The sequence below is a fragment of the Ambystoma mexicanum genome, chromosome 12, assembly GCF_040938575.1.
Source record: "Ambystoma mexicanum isolate Mex_15411 chromosome 12, UKY_AmexF1_1, whole genome shotgun sequence".
Classification (NCBI taxonomy): Eukaryota; Metazoa; Chordata; class Amphibia; order Caudata; family Ambystomatidae; genus Ambystoma; species Ambystoma mexicanum.
Window position 1 is genome coordinate 1,009,739,932 of NC_090936.1, and position 26,299 is coordinate 1,009,766,230.

Below are 26,299 nucleotides of genomic sequence, written 5' to 3' on the forward strand. Positions count from 1 at the left end.
TAAAAAGGGAAGGTAAAAGGAGGCCACTTGATCGAGGACCAGCATTTGAAGTAATACGTTTGCATACAACACTCTGCCAGGATGGTGAATGAAGCCCATTCATACACCCTCTGGGTCAGTTAATACCTTCACGCAGTTGTTCCAGGACAGACAACAAATGATTATCCACTAATGGAGATTGTCCAACAAGTGTGTAATGAGCAAAGCTGTGTGCTTGGCATATCCACCTGTGCATGGTTGGGGGGTGTTTCAGGAAAAGTGTTCAAAGTAGCAAAAATAAATATATCCACAGTCCATTCAAAATAATCACTGTCAGACACCTTGAGTTTACTTTGGGTCAGAATCAGGGATTATGCATCAGTGGGCATAAACAACAATTACTTACCTGTTGCAACAGTTCTTGAAAAACACTCTCCCCTTCACCTCCATGTTTTCCTTGTTGAAACCGTACATTCTTCATCTCCAGCTGGATCCCATTTGGATTACAAAATGTTACAGCAGAAATAATACACAAATACTGCTTGCTTACAATAGCTTAGCCATAAGTACCTTCCCTTCACTATATGGCACAAAGGGCTGCATCAGCAGAATAAGATGGTTTGTATGCAGACTACTTCACATAGTTCCCTTCTGAATAGGCCAATGCTATGCAAAAGCCAATGAGCAGACACTGGAGAGATAAAACTGGATTATACATACCAACGGGTTAGGATAAACACTTTAATTACTTTAGGTAATAGTCATGTAGAAGCAAGGAATATCATATCCGTCGAAATCTATTAAGGGCTGATCAGCTTAAAAGTAAAAGTGTCACACCATGAATTATTATATTAATGTAAAAAGACGAAAGAATAAACTAAATTGTGGGTCATCTATAGGTCGTACCCATCTGTCCAGCAAGTGTGTGCAGGGGTTTGAAGGTATTTAGACTTGATCAGCTCCCCGCTTGCTTGCTCCCTATATATAAAATTCAGGCTATGTCAATAGAACCTGCCATATCGTACCAAAGTGTGGGATAGAGCTAGAGATGCCATGTCTGGTATGTGGATTGGCAAAGGAATCCATAATCCACTTCTTGTTCTTTTGCCCGGCCTACAGTGGGTCTAGGAATAAATATGTGAAGACGATCTGTAACACCCATGCAATACGTCGCACGAGTGAAGCCATTGTGCTGTTCGGGTGTTGTGATGATATAAATGTAATTTTTTTTGTAGCAAGCAATATTCATCAGGCCTGGCAAATAAGATCCAAAGCTCTAAAAGTCAGAGGCAGTAGGACCTAAACCCGGACCCCTACAAATAGTACTCATTTCTCCTATTGATTCTCAATTATGAAATTGTAATCATTGTAATATAGCTGAAAAAGCACTTTACTGATTTTCATATGTAATGATGCTGCTAGAAGAGTTGCAAATGCTTTTTTTCTAAAAACAAAAAACTGCACACACTAAGAGGTTAGATAATAAATATTTTAACATCTCTGCCGAACGATATACTTAGTAGGTTGGCGGAAAATTGTCAAAGCACTGATAGTTGTAGATGTCGTAATTAATTTGTACCATTTTTTATGAACAAGGATTAAACAATATAATGAAATTGATTTTAGATGCTGAAATGACTGTCCATTTTGTATGATCAAGTATGCACTTTATTGCCGTTTTGCACATCGCTATGTTGTTGGCTGCCAAATGAATGCACTTGTCGTAATACACAAGCATAGTACGACCTTACATCTTAAAAGACAGGTTTTATATAATTATATCAGGTCAGTTCTTTCTTAATTACTCTTTGGAAATGTGCCAGACCCATTAAAGCATACATTATTGGTATTGAGTTTTTATCTTGTATCCAAGTACTGAACTGTTCTTTTTTGTAACTACGCTTTTGGCAAATGACTAAATAGTCGAATAAAAGCTATATGTTGATGATGATTTAGCTAAGGTTTTTAGGAGGAGTGGAACTAAAGGGAATACAAAATTAAGCCCGTCACTAAACAGGGAGCCCGTTGAACAGGTTAGGAAATATGATTACCTGGGCATGCGTTTTATTGAAAATTGTAAATGGTCCTCCCAAGTGGCCATGGCGGAAGTCACTCTAAACCATTATGGTGGTGCTATTTCTAAGTTTACACGTGATTTTGGCAATGTGGTGGTGAAAGTTTCTTTGGAAGTATACTCGGCCCAGGCCAGACAAGCAGCTCTTTATTGAGCAGAGCGTTGGGGAGACCCCAATTGCGATCACCTTACTATCAGTGAAAATAAATTAGTAAAAAATCTGCTGGGACTCCCCAAAATCGATCTTCCTATTTTTACATAGAGGCTGACCATGGGAGGATTGGGTCTATTTGCAAATCCCTCTATGATATTGTATTAGGATTTGGTCTGCCCCAAGTTAATTGTGTATAGACTAGCTTTGGAAGACATCCCAAGAGGGTGGGCGCTCCTTACCTTGAATGAGGTATTTGAAGGAAACTTTCACCTCATTGAGATACTATGAAAGCTGGTCCGAACCTCTGCTTATTAATGCACATTTTAAAACGATCGTCAAAAAAAGTCCATCTTGCATAATGAAGTTTGCAGAGTTCTTGTTGATATTGCAAGTAGTGAGGGTGGAAGGTGATACTGCGAGTTGAAACATGGTTTCGGTTATGAAAGATACCTGGACGTTGTAGCTCCCAAAAATTCCAGAGCATTGCGCCTGAAGCTCCACCTAGGTATACTAGCACTTGCGTTATCAAGTAACTAGGGATAAGTATCTTAAGGTCTTATTTAGATGCAGAGCAGCGCGTAATGTGAAGCAAGCCTTGGCTGGGTGCACCAACTCCAAGGATGATCTTGCAATACATTGAACAGTTAACTATTTGGCTAGGGCTTGGAGGGTGAGATGCCATTGCATTGCTCAATGAGGCCTTCAGTAGTTCATTAGGGCCGGGTAGTAATCTGCCCACATTTATAACAATGAGCTCATTTTGATAGGTTGGCACCTTTTTTACGAAAATTACCATCAATTATATTAAGCATGACGTTTTTATATGAATTTTTATGAATGTTTTTAACATGTTATTTGTCTTTATATCAACTTTTATGACAGTGTGTGTTAACTATGCTGAACTATGTATATAGCTGAACTATGTATATAGTTTGTAATGTACCAAGTTATGAACTGTTTGTGAATGTGCTTCATTTGTGATATTACTTTTATGGTCTGACCGAAATAATTCAAATCGAATTAATTGTAAGCATGCATAATGCCGGCCATCCTTTCCTTTTAAGGAAAGTGCCAGGAGTAAATGCCTTTGCACTTATGCCTGTGTTAGGGAGAATTTTCATTTCTGTGCTAAATTCCCTTCAACCTTAGAGAACCCCAGCTCTTTTGCTGGACTTTGGGCTTGTGATTCTTTCCTCCTGAGCGAGTGGGACCTTTCTCATTCCCTCATGTATTTTTCCTGATTGGCCATTTTGTGTTTTACTGTCTTATGGAGTCGGACAAACTCTATAGGCATCTACTTTTTGTATAGTGACACACAGCACCTTAGGTGCAGTGCCACTTAGAAGTCCCTTGGACTTATCTAAATGTAGTACATTTTCTTGTTTGAACTACCGGTCCCAAGAATAGTAAGATGATCCCCGTCTTACTTACCTTTCTCTTTGTGGGACCAGCGCACACACTACCCTATGTGGAGTGGGGAGTTACTTAGTAATTCCCTCTCCCACTTCTCATGTAATGTTTTTTGTTACACTAACTTACTTTAAATGGCTGGTGGCAGTGATTTACTTTTACTACCAGTGTGCATTTTTACCGCAGGCTGAACCCTGAGCTGCAGTACAGCACCCATGGGTGTCCATTTTCCCAAGATGGCCCCAGTCTTATTTTTTCAGTATTTTCTGTTCGTTAATTTCTTCTGGGCTTTTACTCTGCTAGTTAAAACACGTTTGAGCCCTTTGTGCGTTTTTTTTTACCTTTGGCACGCTTCAGCACTAAAGCCCACCCAGGCTCCAGTGTTTCTGGAAAGGCAGGAAGTGGGGGAGGGTCCTGAAACGTCCCTGTGCTTTGTCTCTAGGTGTGCCTGAGTGAAACCAGTCCTGATTGGCCAGCTGGATGTCCTCAAAGGACAGCCACAATGCTGTGTGATTGACAGCCTAGGCTGTGAATGAATGGGAAATCCCATAAAAAGTAAGGTTTTTGGGACTAGAGGCAGAGTCGACCACTGGAGAGGAACATCCAAAGAAGAAGACGTGATGAGAGACCAACAGCTCCAACCTGGACCGTGTAGTGCCTGTTGAAGGAGAGTTTTCCTCCCTTGGGCTGGTGGGACCAACTAGCCTCAAGACAAGCTTCCATTTGGCAAATCTCCCGACTTGCGGTGCCTCACCAGAGTTGCAGAAGCCCAATGCAAGGGGTCCTGTGAACATTGACGAGTGCACCGTCTTGCGAAGTCCGAATCCATCCAGATAGTCATGGGCATCCAGAGGACCCTACAGGAGCTGGAAATCTTGATCCAGAGTCCCCTCACCAAAGTTCAGGACTGAGAGCGCAAGCTTCTTCCAACCAGAGTTTTCGTTCTTCATTTGCCACTTAGGAAAAGGCGCCAAAACACTGAAGTGTCGCTGAAACAAAGGAAATCCATTGCTGAGGAGTCCCTCTCCCGAGTACTGCTGCAGGAGCCCGCCAGACGTCCTTCCTTTCATCACCATGACCAAAGTCCAGGAACAAGTTTCTGAAAAGCTGTAGCCAGGAGGAATCCAGCTGGAAAAATCTTCTTCGAATCACAGGTACTGTGGGGCTTGCACCTTTTAGCCATAAGTTGTGCTTCCTATCTTGCAGAGTACTTTTTGGAGTTGATCTCAACTCACCTGCACTGGCCTAACAGCTTGTGCTCTCTACAAAGTAGTTCACTTGAGTTACTATGATTTCTTCTGAAATTACTTACTTTGTCGAGGCTTTATCTAAGAAGAAGTGCATCCGAACTATTGACTGTCCCAATGGCTGTTCCAGCTCCCAAAAGGCACTCATCTGAACCTACTGGCTTTGGCAGTACATGTTCCCACAGAGGTTATAATTGTGGACACTATTATTGCTGGGATACAAGTTTACTTGCCTCACTTTAGGAGATTGTAATTGTTTTACGAACTGCTAAAAGTATGCTCTAAATCTTATTCTAACATTTTCATCCTTAACTCAATAACTGAATTGGTAACTGAAAATAAGTGCAATACTGACCTTTACTGAAGTCATTCCGTGTGCTGGAAAATGTGTTCGTATAAGAAAAGTAATTACCTACTTTTGTTGTCTTTTAAAACTGAATCCAAAGGTGATTGATTATTTTTTTTTTTTAGAGAAACGGTTTTTATTTTTTGTTAAGATAACTAATTTGTGACAACACAACATTTCCAAATTAGAACTAGCCCTCCCGCCCCCTCCCCCAAACCACTTCTCAAAATTCAATCACTACACTTAAGCATTATGAATAGTATCACTTGGGCGCTCCATCACAAGGAGGGTCTGAGCCGTCTTCCTTGGCAGCATCGCCTTCGGCCTCTTCCCGAGACTCGGGTTCCTCCTCATCCTCCTCTTTCTCATTCTCCTCCTGCTCATCCTCCTCTACCATCTCCTCGTCCTCACCTTGGCCCTCGGTCTCCTCGTCCTCCTCCTCGAGGGCCTCGGTCTCGGCGAGGACCTCGGCCTCCTCGAGAATGTCCTTCTGCTGCGCCGTGGAGGCGGCCGGCCAGGACATTGGGGAGCTGCGCGACTTGATGGCTAAGAAGGCCAAGGATGAAGCGCAAATGGGAGAGTTAACCGAGGAGGAGCATCTCATGGTGGCCGAGGCCAGCGATGAGGAGGAGGGGCCCAAGGTCGCGGAGGCCAGCGACGAGGGCAGTCAAGAGGAGGACGAGGAGGAAGAGGAAGAGGAGGACGCCCAGATAGACACTGCACGAGGACGTCGAGGTCCTCGACGAGACCAAATGTTGATTGAATGTTACTAGTAGATAAAGCTTTTTAAAGAATGCTTATTTAAACCTTGCGTATATTATAAATAAATATGTATATATAACTTTAAGTGTGTAAGTGTTACTTGGCTACTTGTACTTACTGATTTCAATTGTACAGCTCTGCAGCCCACATCACCCCTCTTAAGGTAAGCCTGGCTGCTCAGTCAACACTACCAACGTGTGTAGTACAGGCCTATATTAAAAGGTTGGTTACCTAATACCAAGCAGATAAGTCTTGTGTAGTCCTCACCAGTTGGACTGCACTAATTGTTACCCAACAGCCTCGACAACTAAAAAAAAATGAAAACAGCGAGAATCCTTTCTTCGCCTCTATTGCCCTGCCTACATTTTCCTTCATCTATTCCAGAGACATAATCCTAAAGGTAAAAAATAAAGGAGAACATAGGCGGGCTGTGTAACAGAACAGCAGAAGTTACTTCAGCAATTAATATGCAAGTTCCAAAAATAGAAAACAGCAAAACCTACCTTTATTATGACTCGATACTCTCCTTTGGTTCCATCACATCCAAAGCTTTGGTTGCCAATTCTAGCCACCTAGACACAAGCACTTAAACTGCTTTTGAATGGTCCAATAGTAGGTGGAGGGCAGGGCGAGGCTAGATGAATGGGTCCCTATGCACAACTGTCCATACCTCAACCTGTAGATCCTTTGCACACCACCACAGTTCTAAATACTGCAAGAAGCAGGAAAACGTTAAGCCAAACAAGTGGGGACTGATGGTTCGGAGCTGTGATCATAAAAGGATGAGCAATGGAGTCAAAATGATAGCATCTACTTACTTTTGTATCAAGTATCTTAATATGACCAAATTTGTGAAACAATTGCCTAGAGATCGATAAGGAAGGAAATAGAATTGCTCAGAGCCAAGTTCAAGCAAACAAGTACCAGTTTGACCAAGGAGTCTGCTCTGGGCTATGAATCCTAAAGGTACACTGCAGTCCCACCACCAAGCAGTTACTCTGCAGATCTTGGAAAGAAGGCCTATGATGGCAAAGCTCTGGTAGCACCACTGTGATCTCCAGCAGCAGGATTAAACCCTCAGGTGTATAGCAAGACCTGCATGCCATATGTCAATGGAGGCCTTGGAGCCAGGAGAATGGACCCGGTAGGGGATGGCATTTGAAGGTTCTGTATGCATATTTTTGATGCAGTAGCAGCTCTGCTCTGTTTTGCTGGTTTAAAAAGATGTGGAAACTAAAGGAAAAGCAAAATGAGTGCAAAGCCACAATCATTTAGCCAAGGACTCGGAAAAAGAAAGATGTGGCATCTCACTAATAAATCTTGCACATATAATACTTCACTTTCAAAACACTTTATTCGGATCAAAAAGTCCATAAACCAGTACTCCTATCCAAATATGCGCAATCCATTGTGAAAATACGGTTTGCATAATCAATCTTGAAATAAGCAGAATTAAAAGTACACAGTCCATGCTAATAACATACAATTTGCCAAAAACGCTATAAAACGAGCAGTGGTATAAAGTATTGTATCTAGATAGAAGAAGATTAGCTTTTGAGATAAAGCAATTTGTTATAGGGCATCCACAATACACTTCCGGCTATTACATGCCTTCCTCAAATAGTCTGACAGGCCCCAGGCAACGATAAGTGGTTCGGCACATAGCAGAAACAGAAGTGGCGGGCGACACGAAGTAAAATGTGTTTCTCTCGAGAGTGGGGAGGCAGTCTGTTTCCTAATATCATGATAACATGGACAAAACAAAACTAAACGTTCTTCTGTACTATCCCTTGTTCTGCTCCTGCCATTTCTTCATAATATCCCTGAACATCAATAAATTAAAGCGCGCACTAGTAGGTGCCCATCGATCAGCCTGTTTGTTGCTGTGTGTCAAATATGGTTAAATGGTATCCCATTTCATGATGGACGAATGTTGCCTGTTGGACTTAAGAGCGAGGCCAATGGATTCACGTTTAATTATGGTGAGCGAGCAAAAAGCCCTCTTTTACGCATTCTTCTCTACTATTGCGAAAATGTGGGCCGGGCATTGTAACGATGGTGCATGCATCCGAGACAGGCAAACAAAAATGTGTTTCAGCCATGGTATTTTTTGCCTGTGGGAGCCCCGCAACATAGATCTAATGATGTTGTTTGTCAGGGTCGCTCTCAAATTTGACCAAATCCCCAACCAGTGCAGAAAAGGTGCTTTGTACCAATCACCAATGTGGGTAATGCCCAGGGTATCACTACATATTATCCACACCAAAAATATTGTCATATATATGGTCGTCATGAACGGCCATAGGTGAAATTTATGGGGGGGACAAATTTGGTTTTTTTTGGAGGGGGGGTATGGGGGTGTCCCCCGCTCCTTTAAAAATAATGCATGGGTTGCGGGGGTATCCCCCGCAGGTACCATGCCTTAATATCGCTGCAATAATATGGTGATATTTTTGTATGCCGATATTTTTGCGGGGATATGAACACATGGAACCATGCCCATTTCTATGTGCACGGCATAATTACGGGAGGAGCTTTGAAGGCCCAATAGTTTTTTTCAGAAAATGGTTCTCTGACTTCAATAGTCCATGTATTTTCCACCCCACACAGTGCTGCCCCGTAGTTGGTCACAGCCAATTGGAAAACAGCTTTCCAGGTAAGGAGATTTGAAGACCAAAAACTGAGCCAGGGCCAATTTGAAATCAGATGATTTATTGTAATGGGAACAGGTGGATGAAGGGTCTCCTTACATCCTTTAAGGTAATGCTGCATGTTTTACCACACACCTCAGTACAGGCATGTAAGTATTTACCACTCGATGCCAAGAGAATACCACCAGAGCAAAACGCATATTACAAAGGTGCATTTCAACTGGAAGAAAAAAAAAACATTTTATCTCCACCCCAGATACGGAGGTAACAACTGTAAGCCCCAGGAGACACACTTCCCTTCAATTCAGGGTAAAACATTTTTGGAATGGGAACACTGACAAGGGGATTAATGTTAATGTGGATGTGTGTGCATTTTAAAAGAATGCACAGTATTGGAATGAACCACTATGAACCAAACAAAATAAATAAATACTAACTGGATTGTCTGGAACACCACTGGAAGTATTCAATGAAAATCACTCCCATTTCCACCGTTTGTCCATCGCCACCCACGTTCAAAGACAATGATTTATCCACAATGGCAAACATGTGAAAGCCACGTATGATAAAGAGGCCAGGGACAGACTGCATAATCGAGATCTGATGGGGTCCATAGTAATGTGGACATATATGGTTGTCCCTGGTCCTGAAGAATTGGGATGATCCAGGATCGACATGAACATTTACCAAGTATGGCATGTTCTTTTACCCCTTTTTGATTTTTGCTTTGGATTGTCAACAATTTGTAGATTCAAATTAAAAACAGGTCTGATCATGGTAAGGAACACTTGCCCCACAGCAGCACTGTTCCATGAGCTGATAAATGACTGAAACAACTATTCCTGCTGAAACATGTTCAAGTCTGCAATTTCAGATTATCACTTTCAGATGATAACAGAGATCCCAGACACTGCAAACATATCATGGAAAGCACATCGTTTAAGAGACAAACGTTCAGGATGGCTTGAATGGATTGTATAGTGAAAAGGCCTCAACAACGTTGGACAAAAAGAAACCTTTAGAAGTACATTGCACACTAGTATGCATAGATTAATGTGAGAATTAAAATATAAAATACCACTAACTGTGCACATGTTTGTGTGTATTGAAATAGGATGTGCCCCAGGGGCACGAACTGGTAGCAGAGGCCCCTGTTCTGCCCTCCACTTCCTCATTTATGGAAACTGCACACATTTGTCACTATTTGTGCCAAGAACATTGTTTAGAGTCACTGCTATTTAGGAGGTGAAGGGTCAAATGAATTAAATGGACTGGCTGAAATGGATTTTAATTTCAGAAATATGGGATTTTAGAGTTGGGGTTTCTTTTGAAAGAGTGCGCGAAAATAGTTGCTTGAATGTTATTGTAAATAGGAATACACATGTTCTTCCTAAACATTAGCACCCCTTACTTAAATTAGCAACAAAAACATAACCGAAATCAAAAATCCATGTACATGGATCACAGTGCTTGGTCAAATTACATGAAACACAACCAAGGCTGACCATTGATGACAATGGACAACCATGGTTGGCCGTCCTTCTATACCCCTGTTAGCATGACAGAGACCATGGACATAATGACCATGATTCATGGACAAACCATGAACAAAAATACAATGGGCAAAATTCAGGGATGGAACAGGGATTACACGGTTACACCAGGACAACTCTGTTCATCGATAATTCCATAGACAACCAAAGAATGGATATGGCTGTACTTGGTTGGGACTACTCGGATCATCTCCAGGTGGTAGAGCTATTTTCCTACAGCTGATTTTCTGGACGACTACCTCCAAGGTGGTAACGAGGCCCTAAATAAGAAATGTATGGACCTAGAATTGACAAAGGCCTTTGTTGTGAGGGATTTCGCCTTTGCCCTGGGCAAGTACACGGAATACAGCACACAAGGATACATGTAGATAAGCCTCAGCCAGCTTCATGATGTGCATTATGTCCCCAAAAACAGCATCCCTCGTTTAGTAGCTTGGCGCTGACCATTCAGCTTTTCTCAGGAAGTGCAGGGGACCAATACGCACATTTAGTACCAGCCAATTAAGTGAAATACAATTATGTAATTAATATGGAAGTAAATACATTACAATAAAAATACATCCATAAAAATGTATCTACATGTAACGGTAACAGACTGATAGGGCTATGCACTGAGAAAAGAAAGCGACAGGTAACTAAACAAAAAGCACCAAGAACTTAAAGCAATCTTGCTAAGTTTAAAGTGTGTTAAAAGTTCTCGCTCACCAGTATCCGTGCATGAGCCATGAAAACAAACCCACAAACCCGGGCTCGCCCAGATGCTCCCACATAACATCACTCTTCAACACCCACCACATAATCAACAGACGAAAACAATGTTAACAAAAGGTTCGGTTTCTTTCAGTAAGCCCAAATACATTTTCCAATGTGATGCTCTCATTGAATAAACTGCTGCCGACGACTTGCAGACATCAAAGACCATAGGTGTGTTCTGGGCACTTCTGCACCAGGCTACAACAGCAATGCCTAGGACTATCCGTGGATCGTTCAGAGTGGCTGGAGCCCAAGACGTTACTTTCTGATGATTTGCGTTCTAGGGACATTTCTCCTGCCAGGGAAACAAGAAATAATGTCTTGCGGTTTTCTGCATTGGTCCATTTGGTTCCCTCAATGGAAATGCATAGAGGCTGACTGCACTATGGCTGTGCAATCCCTGACTCAATCTACCAACAGGAACCACAAACTGATTCAGCACCTTTGCATCTCAATGCTCTGTTCCAGCTCAAACGGCAAATGGAAACCAATATCTGGAGTGGACATGAGACCTCCATGGGGTATGGAGATTCCTGCATTCCTCTTGGAACAACATAGTTTTTACCAGTTCAGCGAAGGAGCCGGATCAGAGGAGGACAAACACCTGCCAGTGGGAAGCTTACAAATGAAGTAGTCATACCTTTCGTACAATGCTTAAGATTTCTTGAAGAACAGTAGCACAAACTCACATGATTTATGGGGGATCTAGGATACCAAATCTTTCGCTGGCCTCCTGGGGAGCCAGTACACAGTTCTTCAGCTGACAACACACTGTAATGAGCTTAAGAAATACGAAAGAATTGGGCATGCCCAGGGGAATGTAGTAACACGGAAGTCCAAAGGGGACAACAGGCAACTATGTACACGCATTTCAGACACGCTTCCTCTGCAATTGATCCACTTGCAGACGTTCTTAGGAAAATAACTTGATTCACACAATCTCTTGTGCTGACTGGACCCATTCTTTGCACAGTTAGCAATTTTGTGTATCGATATCACAATGCTGCTGTTGCAAACATAGTTAAGATTAAATGACACTTTATATAGGAAGCTAAGAAAACAAGTTCCTCTAACTTTTAAATAAGTCCATGACAGCTCACCATATTTAGCAAAAAAACGTGTTTTGCCACATACAAACATGCATGCCAGAAGATTTGGTGAACTTACGTTGGTGGTGTCAGGCACAAAAAACAATGTGAAAAATGCTTTTTTTAATTGGGATTCTAGGAGTAACAAAAACAACAGAAAATGCTTGTCGGATGCATACCACGAGATTATCTGCATTGACTTTCGAAATACAAGCTCTTACCTGGAACATGAGCATGCAGCAACAAATTGTAAAATCTGAACAGCAAAAGTTATTTACAACCGATGTGACGATCCACTAGGTCTCGTCACTTCTCCCTCGGGGGGATCCCTTTCCTCTGAGGCTAAAGAGGGGAGGGGCAATATTTCCCTTAGGGGTGGTTTAACGTGGGATGAACCTCAAGGGGAGGGACTCACCCTCTGAATATAAGGATGGTCACCTGGGATACAGCCTATTGAGTAGGGTCACTCAAGGACATTCCCTAGCCCTTCTCACTGTTCAGAACCATTTTATCAATAGTAAACCTGTGTATTGTTGTAACGCAGTGGATAAAAACAAAGTCAAAAGTACTAGGACGAAAAAGAGCACAGGAGACATGAAGGTCATGGACTGTGCTAGTACTGGTATTAAGTGACCCGAGGTTCCATGTGGATCAGTCGAAACAAAGGACTTTTACAATCCACCAGGGCGGGACTGGCAACATTGTAGACGTATAGACTGTGGACTAACAAGCTTATCAAACCCAGCCGAATGACGCAACGGGTGCGGAAACCAGCTGGAGTTCGAATGCTATGGGCTGACCAGAGTCAGAGAAGAGCAGAGGACGCCGGCGAAGCGTGGAAGGAGTTCTCCGAGGGCCCTGCTAAAGCAGACCCAAACGCGAAGCAGGAGAGAAGAGCCGATCAGCTTAACACAGAATGCAGAGCCACGCGGTGCTGTGGAAACCGAGGAGAGCCGCCTGGTGCATTTGAGAGAAGAACCCTAGTCCCAGGAAGTCCCAGTGGCGTGCCACAATCCCTCAGAAGATAATGGTAGGTGCAAGAGACCCAGAGGTGACACAGGAGTGGAAGATAAACGGGTCAGAGACCCTAACAACTTGTATACTCAGAATCCAAGGAGAGCCTCCTGGTCACATGAGATGAGTCAGAGACACTAACCAGTACAAAGCCCGCATCTGAGGAGAACTTCCTCATCGCAGTGGCAACAATAAGCCCACTGAATACCAGAGACGGGTCGGAAACCCCAGCGATTGTAAAATCAGCGTCAGAGGAGAGTTTCCTCATTGCAGCGGCGACAATAAGCCCACTGAACACCAGAGAAGGGTCTGGGACCCCAACAAAAGGGAACTGAGCAAGCAGGAGGAACTTCCAAGTCGCAGTGATGGCACTAAGCCCAGTGAACAACAAACAAAGATTTGGGACTTTGCTAACACCAAAACAGAGTGGCAAAGTGTACATCAAACTGAAAATTGCGAGAGAAAAATTTTTAGACACCAGGAGAAGGGAGTCATTCTCTTGGGGAAGGGCTAAAGCTCTTGGAACATACTATAAAGACTACAGGGGAAGGGAGCCATTCCCCCTGGTTTTATTGGAATCTGTATCGATCTACACCAGGAGAAGGGAGCCATTCTCTTGGACGTGTAATTTTATAAAGGCTGTGTGAAACCCGCAAGCCAAAGGAAGGGAGTAATTCCCCCTGGAATTTCTGTTGCAAGAGAGCATTCTTTCGAGCACAATCCGAGCATCAGATGAAGGGAGACAGTCTCCTGGAGAAGGAACCTTCAAGTAGGTTGTGACACAGGTTGGTGGAGTTTGTTTTGACAGACATTTTGACAGACCCTGTAGTATTAGTTTTGAGGCAGGGAAACCCCTGTTAGAAGATGGGGATAGTGAGGGGCCTTTTATGCACAAATAGAAGCCTATAACCACCACCATGCCCACCTTTGTGTCAGCTTCCTTCTTCAACACACTTACAACGCATACTTGTTGATTATGCATGCACATTCTCACTCCTTTACACGCACCACTAGAACCCCGGCAAGGCTGAATACACATGGATGCAAAAGCATTCATACACAATACACGCACACCATTGCTTTTTCGAAAAATTAGACTTTTTGAAAAATGACTGGTAGATGACTGCATTGAAGATGTACAACACTTTATAGACTTCTTTGATATGTGATTAAGTGGTGAAGACGCGAGGAAGCCTTTTCTTGAAAAATAATCACTGGGATAACAGTTATATTCATTCAGGATGAAAATCTGTCATTAGTCAAGAGGTACATACCAATACAGAATGTGTGATGTCATGTTTTTTTAAAATGGAGCACTATGCACTTTAGTCCACTGTATCATGGTGTACTCATTTGGCGTATTTTATTATGCACTGCACAGATTTCTGTTTATTCACATTTGTATTTTGAATAAAATGGTTGTACTGCTTGTGCAGCCTCCACTAAGCATCATTCATTCTTTAGTATACATGAACATTGATTGATTTGTGTTATAAAATCCCCAATTTCACTTTAAAAATACAGACGCACAGGTGAGAAAATACAAACTAACGGTAATTTTTAGATTTGTGAGGAGCTCACAGTTGAAGTCTGGAGCCAAAGAAAAAAGCGAGGACTTTTGTTACTTCACTATACTTGTGAGGATGCAGTTGATGCACAACCTAATAGGGAGAACAAAGGCATTCACTAAGCTATGAAAACCTTGGGCATGTGTCTGAGCATGGTGCATCTAATTTACCATTATCTACTTACTCTTCGGTGTGTGCATTAACTCTAGGGATCTTCTGGACCTAAAGACCTACCCAAGCTATACAAACCTTTTCGACAATGTTTTCAGTCAATGTTAAAGTCATGCTCTCAAAAATAGAGAAATGGCAGCATATTCCTGAACACACGCATAAACAGCACGAGAAACACACATCAAAAATACTCACAAACATTCACAAAAAGGAGGTAATTACATAAAAACTTTTTTTGAATAAACAAAATCAATTACACTTAAAAAAATAAACCCTGATGTGACAGGGCATTCCAGTCAGGTAATGGCCCCAGGCCCGAATTGCAAGCACGAGGTAGCGCAGTTGCCTCTTCTCAACTTAAAAACAAAAAATAATTGGCGCATGGACATGGGAGAATGGTAGTAAATGTAGTCCCATGGCCATCATTGCCTAGAAGTGAGCCTGAGGTTTGTCGTCTAGTGAGAGGTACATGGTTTATATTGGGTTTTAATATTAACTGTAACACTATGTCCAATGTTTGTAAACTTTGTATGTTATAGGCAATAACCTTAATTGTTCAAATATATGATCAGTGAAAAAAAATGCTTTAAAAAGGAAGTAAAGTAATAACCTGCAAAAATGTGACGCCTACAATGTTTGGCAAGGATGAGGAACTCTGTGGCTAGGGGAAGCCACCTGCTCCAGGATGCAACCCCTGGAACCGGCATAACGAACCCTAGCCATTTTCGGATTACATGAGGGATACAACCGATGCCTAAAGCAGAGAAAAGACCGCATTCCCTCAACCCCCCCCCCAGCCGTACCTCCCCGCCCCCGGCCTACATCCCTCCGAATTCAAATCAGACGGATGTTTACTTCATGGGTGGGGAATGCAAGGCAACGTCCTTAGTCCCAAATTCCATCCCAATGTCATCGGGGACAAATACCGAGGAAAAATCAATCATATAAACAGTGTTTTAAAATATACAGCATTAGCTATTGAATTTGCACATCTTTCAGTGCTCAACTTTGAGTACAGTAAGGTGTCATTGTTACTTGCTGGCACCATGCTTAGATTGGCACGGGACCATTGTTTTAACATCTTTTTTAGATTTTGACCTATATTGCCTAAATGGTTTTGATGGGGGATGGACAGATTGGTCTTGCAGCTCTGCATTTTGTTGCTGGACTCACTTTTCCAAAAGGTATGGACTGCCTGCCTTTTTGGGTGATTCTCCGCCTTTCCATTTTCTCCTGTTGTGTTTGGCTATCATATCATTTATTGTACTACTTCTTGGCGAAGGTGCTATAGATATAAACAAACAGAAGGCCAAGTAGGAGAAAAGGGGAGAGCGAGAACCTGCTTTGGCCAAGCCAAGAAGTCAACTAGAGTCGGGAGTGGGACAAGTGATTGGATAAACCAGCAGAGTCAGAGTTTAGAAGAAGGCAGGCTGAGGGGACAGAATATGAGAGGTCTGCTGAGAACCTAGGGCCAGACACTGGCAGCCCGTCCCACATAAGAATCCTGAAACAAGCAGAGGGAATTTAGCAGGGAGTCCTATCCCAGATCTTGGTGGGAGTTGCAAGACCACCAGCCCATATTAAGACACCTTGTTAACTATTTGGAAAACGGAATTCTCATCTCTTGGCATCTATTAGGCAGCCACATGGCTGACCCCTTTCTATTTTCAAACACCTTGCCCTTGATATTTCTCTAGGCAAGGAAATGACTTTTCGGTCATGGGGCACATTTTATGGCAGGGACCGTAGGTGCTGAAAAGCGTAAAGGAGGTTGCGTGCACAGAGATCCTACAAATTCTATTGTTGCTGTGGCCTTCCGTAGCAGTGACCAGTTGCCTGCGTGGTTCACCCGTCCTCCCCACACGCACACATGCAATGTTCTGTGTTAAAGGACATTGAGGATCCCACCAGCTTTGCTTTAGACCAGACAACCAATGAGAGAAGCGCAGCAGATCTAGTTTGTTTTCGAACCTCTGTGCACCTGGTCCACCTTAGACTCCCAGCAAGCAGCCTCCTCTGTTTGTGCACGAGGCAGACTAAGGGCCTCATTACGGGTCCGGCGGGTTGCCGCCAGACCCGTAATATTTTACCGGCACCTGACTTCCCGGTGCCATCGGTTCATTACGAGTCGGCTGGCCCGGGAAGTCAGGCGCCAGCACACTGTAAGCCCCATTCTCATAGAGTCCTATGGGACTGAGGACACTGAAGCACCGGCACTGCCAGGAACGGTGCCGGTGCTTCCGTGACCAGTGTGCCTACCGTGACATCTGCACCGGGCAGGGTCAGACCTGTCGGGCACAGAAGCCACGGCAAGCAGACACAGTTTGCCGATCCAGAAACAAGGGTGCCGGTGAGCTTACCGGGACCCTTGTTTCCGGACTGGCAAACTCTTAAGAGTCTTCTGCACCTTTATGCAGCCTCTAAAACTCAGTGCTTAATGGGGTGTGGGAATTCACATGGGGACAGGGAAGGGGTGACAGCCAGAAATGTCCTCTCTCTATTGCTGCTTAGAGAGGGGCTTTAGATGCAGTTGGGCCGCCGCAGTGAGGCATGTGCTCCCTCTTAAGTTCATGCTCTGTGGTACGGTGGCCTGTGGGGTGTGCGCATGTCGGTGCAGTCAGGAGTATCCTCATCCCTGTCACGGTGACCCGCAGGGTATGGTGAAAGCTCTTTACAGGACCTTGAACCAGAGAATGGTATGCCTGGCAGTTGCCAGGGGGATAGGGTCAATGCAACCCCTACCGCATGAGTGGTACCCCAGGCGGTGTCCCCCATGCAAGGTGCTCATGAGAATAAAAGTGCTGTGGTAAGTCGCAGATAGGAGACAGTCACAAAGGCATGATTCAATGGTCTTTATTGAGAAAACCGCAGCTATCCCTAGCTTGATGATGAAGGTTCCCTTAGTCTTAAAAAAGAAACAACAAGCGGGTGCTTATCAGGATGTCTCGTAGAAAGTCATCATCTGTCCAAAACCTATTCTCTCCTATGCTAGCCCTACCACAAAAACTAAACAAAGTAAATGGTCCAAGTAAGTTACTTTCACTATACTTTGGCTTGGATGGTTGGTTTCTGACCCCCACCCAGTTCTCTGGTTCTTCTCTTTCTCTCAGGCTCCCGACTGGTGTTAATGTCCATACCATAATGGACCATAATGGTCATACCATATCTTGTCTCTTTAACACTTGTCTCTGTACTTCTGTCTTTCCTACGGCCTTTAAACATGCAACTATCATCCCCATCTTGAGAAGAAAAAAAACACAGCAAATCCTTTTATTGTTTCTAATTTCCATTCCATCTCCCACCTACCCTACCTCTCTAAACTCTTAGAGAGTCTTGTATATTCTCAGATTTCATACTTTGTCACTGATCTATATTTCCTCGCTTTCAGTCTGGTTTTCGTCCTCTTCACTCGACTGAGACTGCTCGGATCTGTGTGCTTAACTCTCTTCTCACTATTCCAAACTCTCTTTTCTTATTCTTCTTGACGTATCTGCTGCTTTTGACACTGTGGATCATTCTTTGCTCTTGGAATCTCTCTTCCTTTGGTCTTGCAGGTTCTGTCCTTTCCTGGTTCTCCTCTTATCTGTCTAACAGAACTTTTTCCGTCTCTTAGACTGACAAGACCTTCTCGCCTTTCCCCCCTCGAGCATGGAGTTCTCCAAGGATCTGTCTTGGGTCCTTTTCTATTTGTACACTTCCCAACTTGCTGCCATGATCTCTTCTTTTGGTCTTTCTCATCACGCCTATGCTGATGATAAACAACTTTTTATATCCGTTTCGTCCTTCACTCACGAAATCCACCACACTCTTACAGCCTGTCTTTCCGCCATCAAATCCTGGATGGACTCTCACTTTCTCACTCTAAAGGCAGGGAAGACTGAGGTCTTATTCTTCCCTGCTAACACTCTTCCCCTGCATCCTCCACCCTCCTCTCATATCCTTTCCTCCCTCTACTCTCTCTATTCCTCCCACAACTTGCAATCTTGGCCTCTAATCTCTCTTTTGCTCACCACATTTCTCTTACCTCTCGTTCCTGTTGTTTCCATCTCTATAATATTCATAAAGTTCATCCTTTCCTCACTTTTCAAGCTACTAAACTTCTCATCTCTTCCCTAATCTTCTCTCGACTCTTTTACTGATCTACCACTCTTTTTGGTCTCCCAAGCTCTCGTCTTGCTCCCTTAATATCAAACTAATTCTTCTTTTCGTCTACTTTGTCTTCTCTCTTATCAAGACCATTTCCTCTTCACTTGGCGGGTTGCCCTTTCACTGGCAACTCAAATTTCATTTCCTTTGCTTAGTCTTTAAATCTCTCTATGGGCTCGCACCGGACGATCATTCTGTACTATTATCTTTCTATACTCCCTCCCATGTTCTCCACTCCTCTTGTCTCTTTAGACTGAACGTTACACATCCTCTATGCGCCCAGTCCTGTTTCCGATCTTTTCAGCTTCTTTCACCCTTACACTGGAATGCTCTCCCACTCTCTCTCGCTCTATCACTGTTTACTCACTCTCATCTCTCTGAAATCTTCTTCATTGCTCCCGATTCCTTGCTACCAGAATTGATTGATGTCTGATCTGTATTATTATTTTGTACCGTGCCCTGTTTTGAATTTTTGTAGCACTTTGGATTAAGGCACTATATAAAATACAAAACTACAAATGTTCAAGTTCAAAATTCGGTCCTTTGATTCTTTTCCCCCTCCCTGGGGAATGTTACTCAGGACACCCAGATAAATTGTCCCAAAAGTTTAACAAGTTCTGTTCTGCCGATAACTAGCTGGCACTTGCTACTTTGCTTACTTAGACACTCGGATTTCCCTCAGATAGAAAGGGAGATCTTGTTTCTCTCTCCTGGTTCTACGTGAGCTAACAGACCCTTCAAGCCAGTGGTTTCTTCTTCTTCCACACCCGTGAGAGGTGTTCTCACTCTCTGCTCCTCGTAGGCTTGTTGGCCTCTCTGGCCTAATTGTGCATTACTGGTATTCCCCCCGTCCTGGGATGTTCTTCTCCTTAGTCCCTCGCAGATGCTTTTTCTGTGTTTCAGTGTCCAGTGGGGTATTTTAACTCTCTGCCCCTTGTAGGTTTCTGGTTCTGTCCTCTATGCTTTCTGGTATATTTCTAATACCCACCACTCACTGGTTATGCTCATGTTCAGTTCCTCATTTGATATTCTCACTATCAGCCTCTCATGTGCTTCTTTGGGGTGCCCTCCTCCCCCTCCCCCGGTTGTGTACTTTTATTCCTGCAGTGGTTTGTGCCGGGGGAGCTGGTGGCTTCAGTTGCTGCGGAACCGCAATGCCAGACTTCCTCGCCGTCAGGTTTCCACGTTCGGTTCCTCTGGTCTCTCTGGGACTTTGGCTTCAAAATATGTACAGTCAGTTTCCGGTTTTACCCCTGCAGAAACCCACCAATATATCCAATACGGGTAAACCAGGCACTGGCTGCATAGTCAGGTTGATTTCCATACAGCTGGGCAGAAATAAACAGAAACCAGCAGAGTAACCCCGTCCCAGAAATGAGACCCCCAAATATAGAATTCCCTCGGGTATTATATGGTTTGACACCACAAGGTTCATACAGACAGAGCAATATATATTTAGTAGATTACATAAATGAGATTCCTAACAGAACATTCTCTGACCTTTAGGGGAATGGCTGAATAGCACCATGCTAAGCAAGTCTGCTTGTCCTAGCCAAGTGATGCAGTTTCTGCCTGCAGCGGATCCCATCATCACACACAATGCTCCTCGCTCGGGTGAGTATTACCCACGTGATACATTTTCAGGTTGTCGGGCACGTATCCCTCAACTTCATGTGTACCGTAGCATGCGTCACTGGGTGAGCCTGAACCTCGGGCAGCGACTCAGTCACAGGCCCACAGCCTTATGGGCTTGTCGATTTCTGTCAGCCAACTATGTTACTGTGTGGTTCTTGCCATGTCATAGTTCTAGTCATAGCTGCTTGATACGTGCATGGTCACTGCTGTTGAAAAAATAAAATCCTGTCAATTTATGCATCTCCCCCCAACCTCACCCCCGTCCAGATACCCTTTTTGTGATCTCAAGCACAACTTCATTCATATTTTAGTTTTCCCTTTAGATCTTCCCTCTTTGCAATCATACATTTCTCTTCCCTGAGAGCTGGGTCCGTTACTGTTAACTATTTCATTGTAGTATTACAATTATTTTCTTATAACATGTTAATGTATTAGGAAAGATTTGCTGTTTGCAACTTACCATCCATATATTTCTCAGGGACATCCTTTCTTTTTGATTCGTTTGAACCCAGTCCTGACTTACTTTTGGGTGGCTTTACTTCCCTTGCCTGCTTTGCTTATTCCTATGGGGAAACAGACTAGTCCCCAAGACCATCAGTACAGAGCATTTTCCAATGGGATAGCACCATTATGAAATGCTTCTGTGAATCAGGCCCTTTGCCTCTCTCTTTATAAATTCTTGTATTTTTTCTTTCAGTGAAGCGCAGTTAGGATACTTTTTATACTTGTATATTTGTATATAATGGCTTTTTAGTTACTTTTACAATGTGCCCAAGACAAGCTGTTGGCAGCTGTGAGGTTTTCATAATTTATTGTGTTATTTTACTGGTGCACTTTTGCATTTACAGCAAATGGCTACTAAAACGTGGCTAGTACACCAAGAGGTCTGTGCCACAAGATTTTCACGGGTTCTATGGCCATATTGTTCTTTGGCCTTCTTGGGTCAGAAAATGCCTTGTATGGAAATCCCCTTTCCAGGGAAAGCTGTGGCCTTCACAGGCCGGGGGGGGGGGGATTGGGGTGTGTGATATATATATATATGGAGCTGGGACTGTCTAGTCCCATCTCTGGTGCCTGAATGTCTGTTGCTCTGCATATGTGATGACCAGTTTCTATTCGTGATTGGACAGCCACTGGCTGTTTGAATGGTGCAGATCCTTACCATTGGTGGGCTGCCTCCCAGCCTAAATCTATTAAAATGAGGACTGCTGTGACTGTACGGCAGATCATCGTTGTAATCAAGACTTCTGCGAAGAACAGCCAACTGACGAAGAGAGGACTACCCCTGCAACTGACAAGCATCGACTGCAGTGTTGTCCCAGCGAAGCGCTGCTCCTCTGGCCTGGTCTCAATAAGGCCTTAGTTGTTGCTTCGACCCATGGACCAGTGGGAATAACCAGTCTCAACTCCTGCTTGAGGATCCATGCCTGCTGAGCCTTGGGAAGTATCCCTGGATCAACCAGTGCACTCAGCAGCTCTCTCCTGGGCTACCTCGCTGCAGCCATCTTCGTCCAAGCAGAGCCTTAAAACGTCAGTGATGCCACAAGTCACCTGCTCCTGCATTTTCAGCTGTCTCACTCCAAAGGAAGCTGTGCAGGGGCTGCTCCCATGTTCACAGCTGGAGCATCGCCTGTCGTCGCTTGATCGTGGCGCCCTTCATTGGATGTGGTGGTCTTCATGTCTCCGAGGTGTAACGTGGCCGTCTCTCCCACAGAAGTCATCACCAACTGGAAGCGGTCTGGGACCGATTTCTAAGTACCGCAGCTGGCCGAAACTAAATTCCACAAAACAAAGTATTTCCTCTGTCTAGACATCTAGACGACCCTCGTGGTAGACCCAGAGACAGAAGAACAAGCCAGGAACCAAGTCTGGAACCTCCACTCGTGGTATCCGAAGAATTCTAAGCCAGGTGGGTAACTCCACATATCTGTTGCATACCCCGTCCCATGTCTCCCACAGGGTAACTAGGGTGTAAAGTCTGGATCCTAACTCCCTATTACCCAACCCTTTTGTGGTGCAACCTGGGTTAAGGATCCTTCTGTAGGCCTCCCCTAGTGTGTTGGTATTGAGTAGAGTACTCATCTGAAGTTTACTTTGAACTTTATGTAACGTTGTGACTCTTTAATCACAACCACTGGCACTACCATACTTATATAAACTTACCTGAAGGAGTATATGCTTTGGAACTGGCGATTGTTAAGCACAAGGCCCCACCCATCTGAGGGCTAGACTTTATAGGAATTAGGGAGCCGTTTTGTGTTGATTCTAAATAGTACTGCCTATTCCTATGCATCTGAACTACTTACCTGTGTTCCACTGGTCATTGTATCAAATGCTAATCTATCTCTCCTAAGCGTGAATGTATTAATCTGTTTTATACCCGCTATTTATATCTGCTTAGTGTGTAAACTAAAGACCTAATAAATAATTTTATTTCCATGTACTTACCGGCCTTACTGGAATTACTGGTGTTGCTCTGTGTGGACTCATTGAAACCCTAGACCACTCTCACACCCTTCCCGAGACAAAGCCTTGACACTTTCTACCTTACATTGATTGAGTTTGGCTAACCTCTCAATGTCTTCCCTGTTCACCGTAATAGGATGGCCTCCCAAAATCTTCCACCAGGGCTGATTTTGAAAATGCATCTCAACAATGCGTATTAGTCATTAATTCCTGATTTGTTTAGGTGTAATGAAAGCAGCATTACATTTTGTATTTCATCTACTACAATTTCATCACTATCGACCTTTCCAAAACTTACATTTTCACACTAATTTTGTTAGCATTTTTACTGTAGCATGTTACTGTAGCATGTGAAGATTATTTTAACACCTTTTCGGACAGCAATACAAAAATAAGGCAATTGTGGTGACAAGAATTATGGCAATAAGTACTTTCCACATATAAGAGGCTTTAAAATTTAATAATGACATGACACATTAATCATCATGCAAAAATGCAACCTCTGTTGCACAGCGTATGACCACAATGATATCACTGATGGCATCACTGGTGACATCACGAATTACATCAGCGATGAGATCAATAATTGCATAAAATGTCACATTAAGTTTTTACTTCTTTATATATTTTACATTTTTTACACTTAATAACATGACATGGAACAATACACTAATACAGAAGCATGATATAATTACTTGTGGCGCATTCATTTGTAATACTTATCAAAATTATAAACTTCAAAATAAGAATATGTAACGTTATACAAATGGTTTACATTTCATGTATTAGTAAACAATTACAATACTTTATTGCAGGGAAAGTACCTGATTCTGGTAAATCTATTTCAGGTATTTCAAACATAATATAAGTATATGTAGTAGTAAAAAAACATAAGGATCGAAGTAAAATTGTTAATAAGTGTTATGAAAATACTACATGTCATGTTCACTTAAATGTACAATTCTCCTCACTGTAGTAACATTACATGAACACATTTTCTAAAAAATAATCACATATTTCATTTAATTGGATTTATAGAGCGCCTTTCGCTAAAGGTGCTGAACAAAATATATCAAGAAACAGCACAATCATGATAAAATGTAAACCGGGGTAAAAACAGAAGGGAAAGCAAGAGGATTAACAGACAAGAGAAGATAAATGATGGGTTTTAAGGTTTAATTGGAAAATACAGAGATGAGGCAGAACAAAGAGTAGAAGGGAGTTCCAATGTTTGGGAGCTAGTAAAGCAAAGGAACAGAAACTAGAAGCACAGGGAGGTTTGGGAAAAGTTAAAAGAAATACATTCTGTGATCTGAGAGGGTGAGATGGGACGTAGAACGAGAGTAAGGCAGAGAGATAGGGTGGGGGGGGCAGACCATGGGTACATTTGAAGACAATTGAGAGAAAGGGGTAGAGAAGACAGGATTCAAAAGGGAGTAGTGAAATAGAAAGTAGGGACAGTGTAACCGAAGACTGAGCGGGTAAAGAAAAAAAGACGAATCAAGGAATTATAAACAGAGTGAAGAGAAAGAAGATGGAGGTAGGAAGACCAAACAATAGAGATGAGCAGTAATCCATACAAGGAAAAAAAGGGAACAAAAGAAGACGTTTCGTGGCATGATAACAAAGATGGAGCGAGCACGATGGATGTTGAAAAGTGCATAACGACAAGAGCGAGCAATAGAAGAAATGTGAAAAGAAAACGAGAGAGGAGGATCAAAGATAACACCCAGGTTATGCGCGGATAGTGAGAAAGAGAAGATTAGGAAAAGAGAGACATAGGGGGAAGACTAGGGGGAATAGCCGAAGCAGCAAAGAACAGAGCCTCTGTTTTATAAGGGTTGAGATGTAAAATAAAATAAGACATCCTTCAGAAAGACAGTTTGAACAATAGAGTGGAGAGAAAAATCAAAGAAAGAAAAAGAGAAGATCTGACTGTCATCGGCGTACAGATGAAAAAAGAAAGATGGAAAGAGGAGATAAGAGTATAAAAAGGAGCAGTATAACGAGAGCAGAGAAGAGGACCAAGTACAGAGCCTTGAGGAACACCATATAAAAGAGGATGAGAAGAAGAGTGCCCAGCCCAAGTTACAAAGTAGGACCGTTGGGAGAGATCGGAGTGGAACCATTCAAGAACGACCCCGAGATGCCTGGAAAAAAGAAGGGGGACACATGTTGAGTGCCTGTGAGGACATGGAAGACTAGTTCTGAGCAGGAATCGGCGATCCGCCACTCTACCGAAGGAATTACCATTATTGGAAAATATTACTGTGAAATTATCCATGGAATAAGGAGTTCGAAAAAAAAGGCTTAGCATCTACAGTGCCTACATCTACTGGGCAGGGAGAAATGGGTGTTTGGTAACAAATTGATAGTGACACATGGCCAGCAGGCCCAAAAGAAAGATATTGGTGCAACATGTACAGAGGCTATAGCTAGTGAGACTGCAAGAAACTATGCAACATGTTCAGCCTTGGCCACTGGCCATTGCTAGAGGGCCTAAAAGAAAGCTATTGGAACAACATTTACAGTGGCCAGAGCAGAAGGCCATTGCTAGTGGGCCAGAAGGAAACTAAGGTAAAGCAAAAGCTTTGAAAGACTGTGAAAAACCATTTGTTAAGAGAGATTTAAGGTGATCAGATTTAATGCAACAAAACCCCTGAAATTCAGCTCTCGCATTTCAAGCAAGTCCACCTCGGAGAAGAACATTTATGACATGAACCAAACAGTGACGGGGGAACAGGGGGTGGGGGGTAATGGCCCGAAAAGGCCATGGAGAAAAAATGAAACTGAGGGGAGTGGGAGGACATTGGAAAGAGGAGGGGGGGGCACTTGGTGAGCGCGTGCGAGGACAGGGAAGAGTTTGGGATTTTCAAGAGTCATCGGGAGAATCCCACAGCCATAGGTAGGTCAATACCACTGTATGTGTAGTTTGTTGACATTATGAGGGGTATATTGGGGGAATCCCGCAGGAATGTGGAGTGAAATAAAAGAAATTAATTTTACACCTGCAGTGATCTCAGCTCCTAGGCAGGGGATAATGGGTCTCTGTGCCGAAGGTCATGGCTAGTGGGCCGCAAAGAAACCTATTGGTGCAACATGTACAGAGGCCACGGCCAAAAGCCTTGTCCACTGGCCACGGCCAAAGGCCATTGCTTGTGGGCCCCACAGAAACCTATTGCTGCAACATGTACAGTGGCATTGGCTAAAGTACCCCGAAGAAACTATAGTATAACAAAATCCTTGAAATTCAGTAAAAAAAAACTTTAGTTGGGAGCGTGT

At 43.2% G+C, this 26,299-nt stretch overlaps 1 protein-coding gene across 2 annotated transcripts in view; it reads right to left on the bottom strand.

The window, feature by feature from the left end:
- Positions 1 to 26,299, bottom strand: part of LOC138514207 (uncharacterized) — a 551,131-nt gene that overhangs the window by 180,155 nt on the left and 344,677 nt on the right. The gene's annotated exons all lie outside the window — the stretch shown is intronic.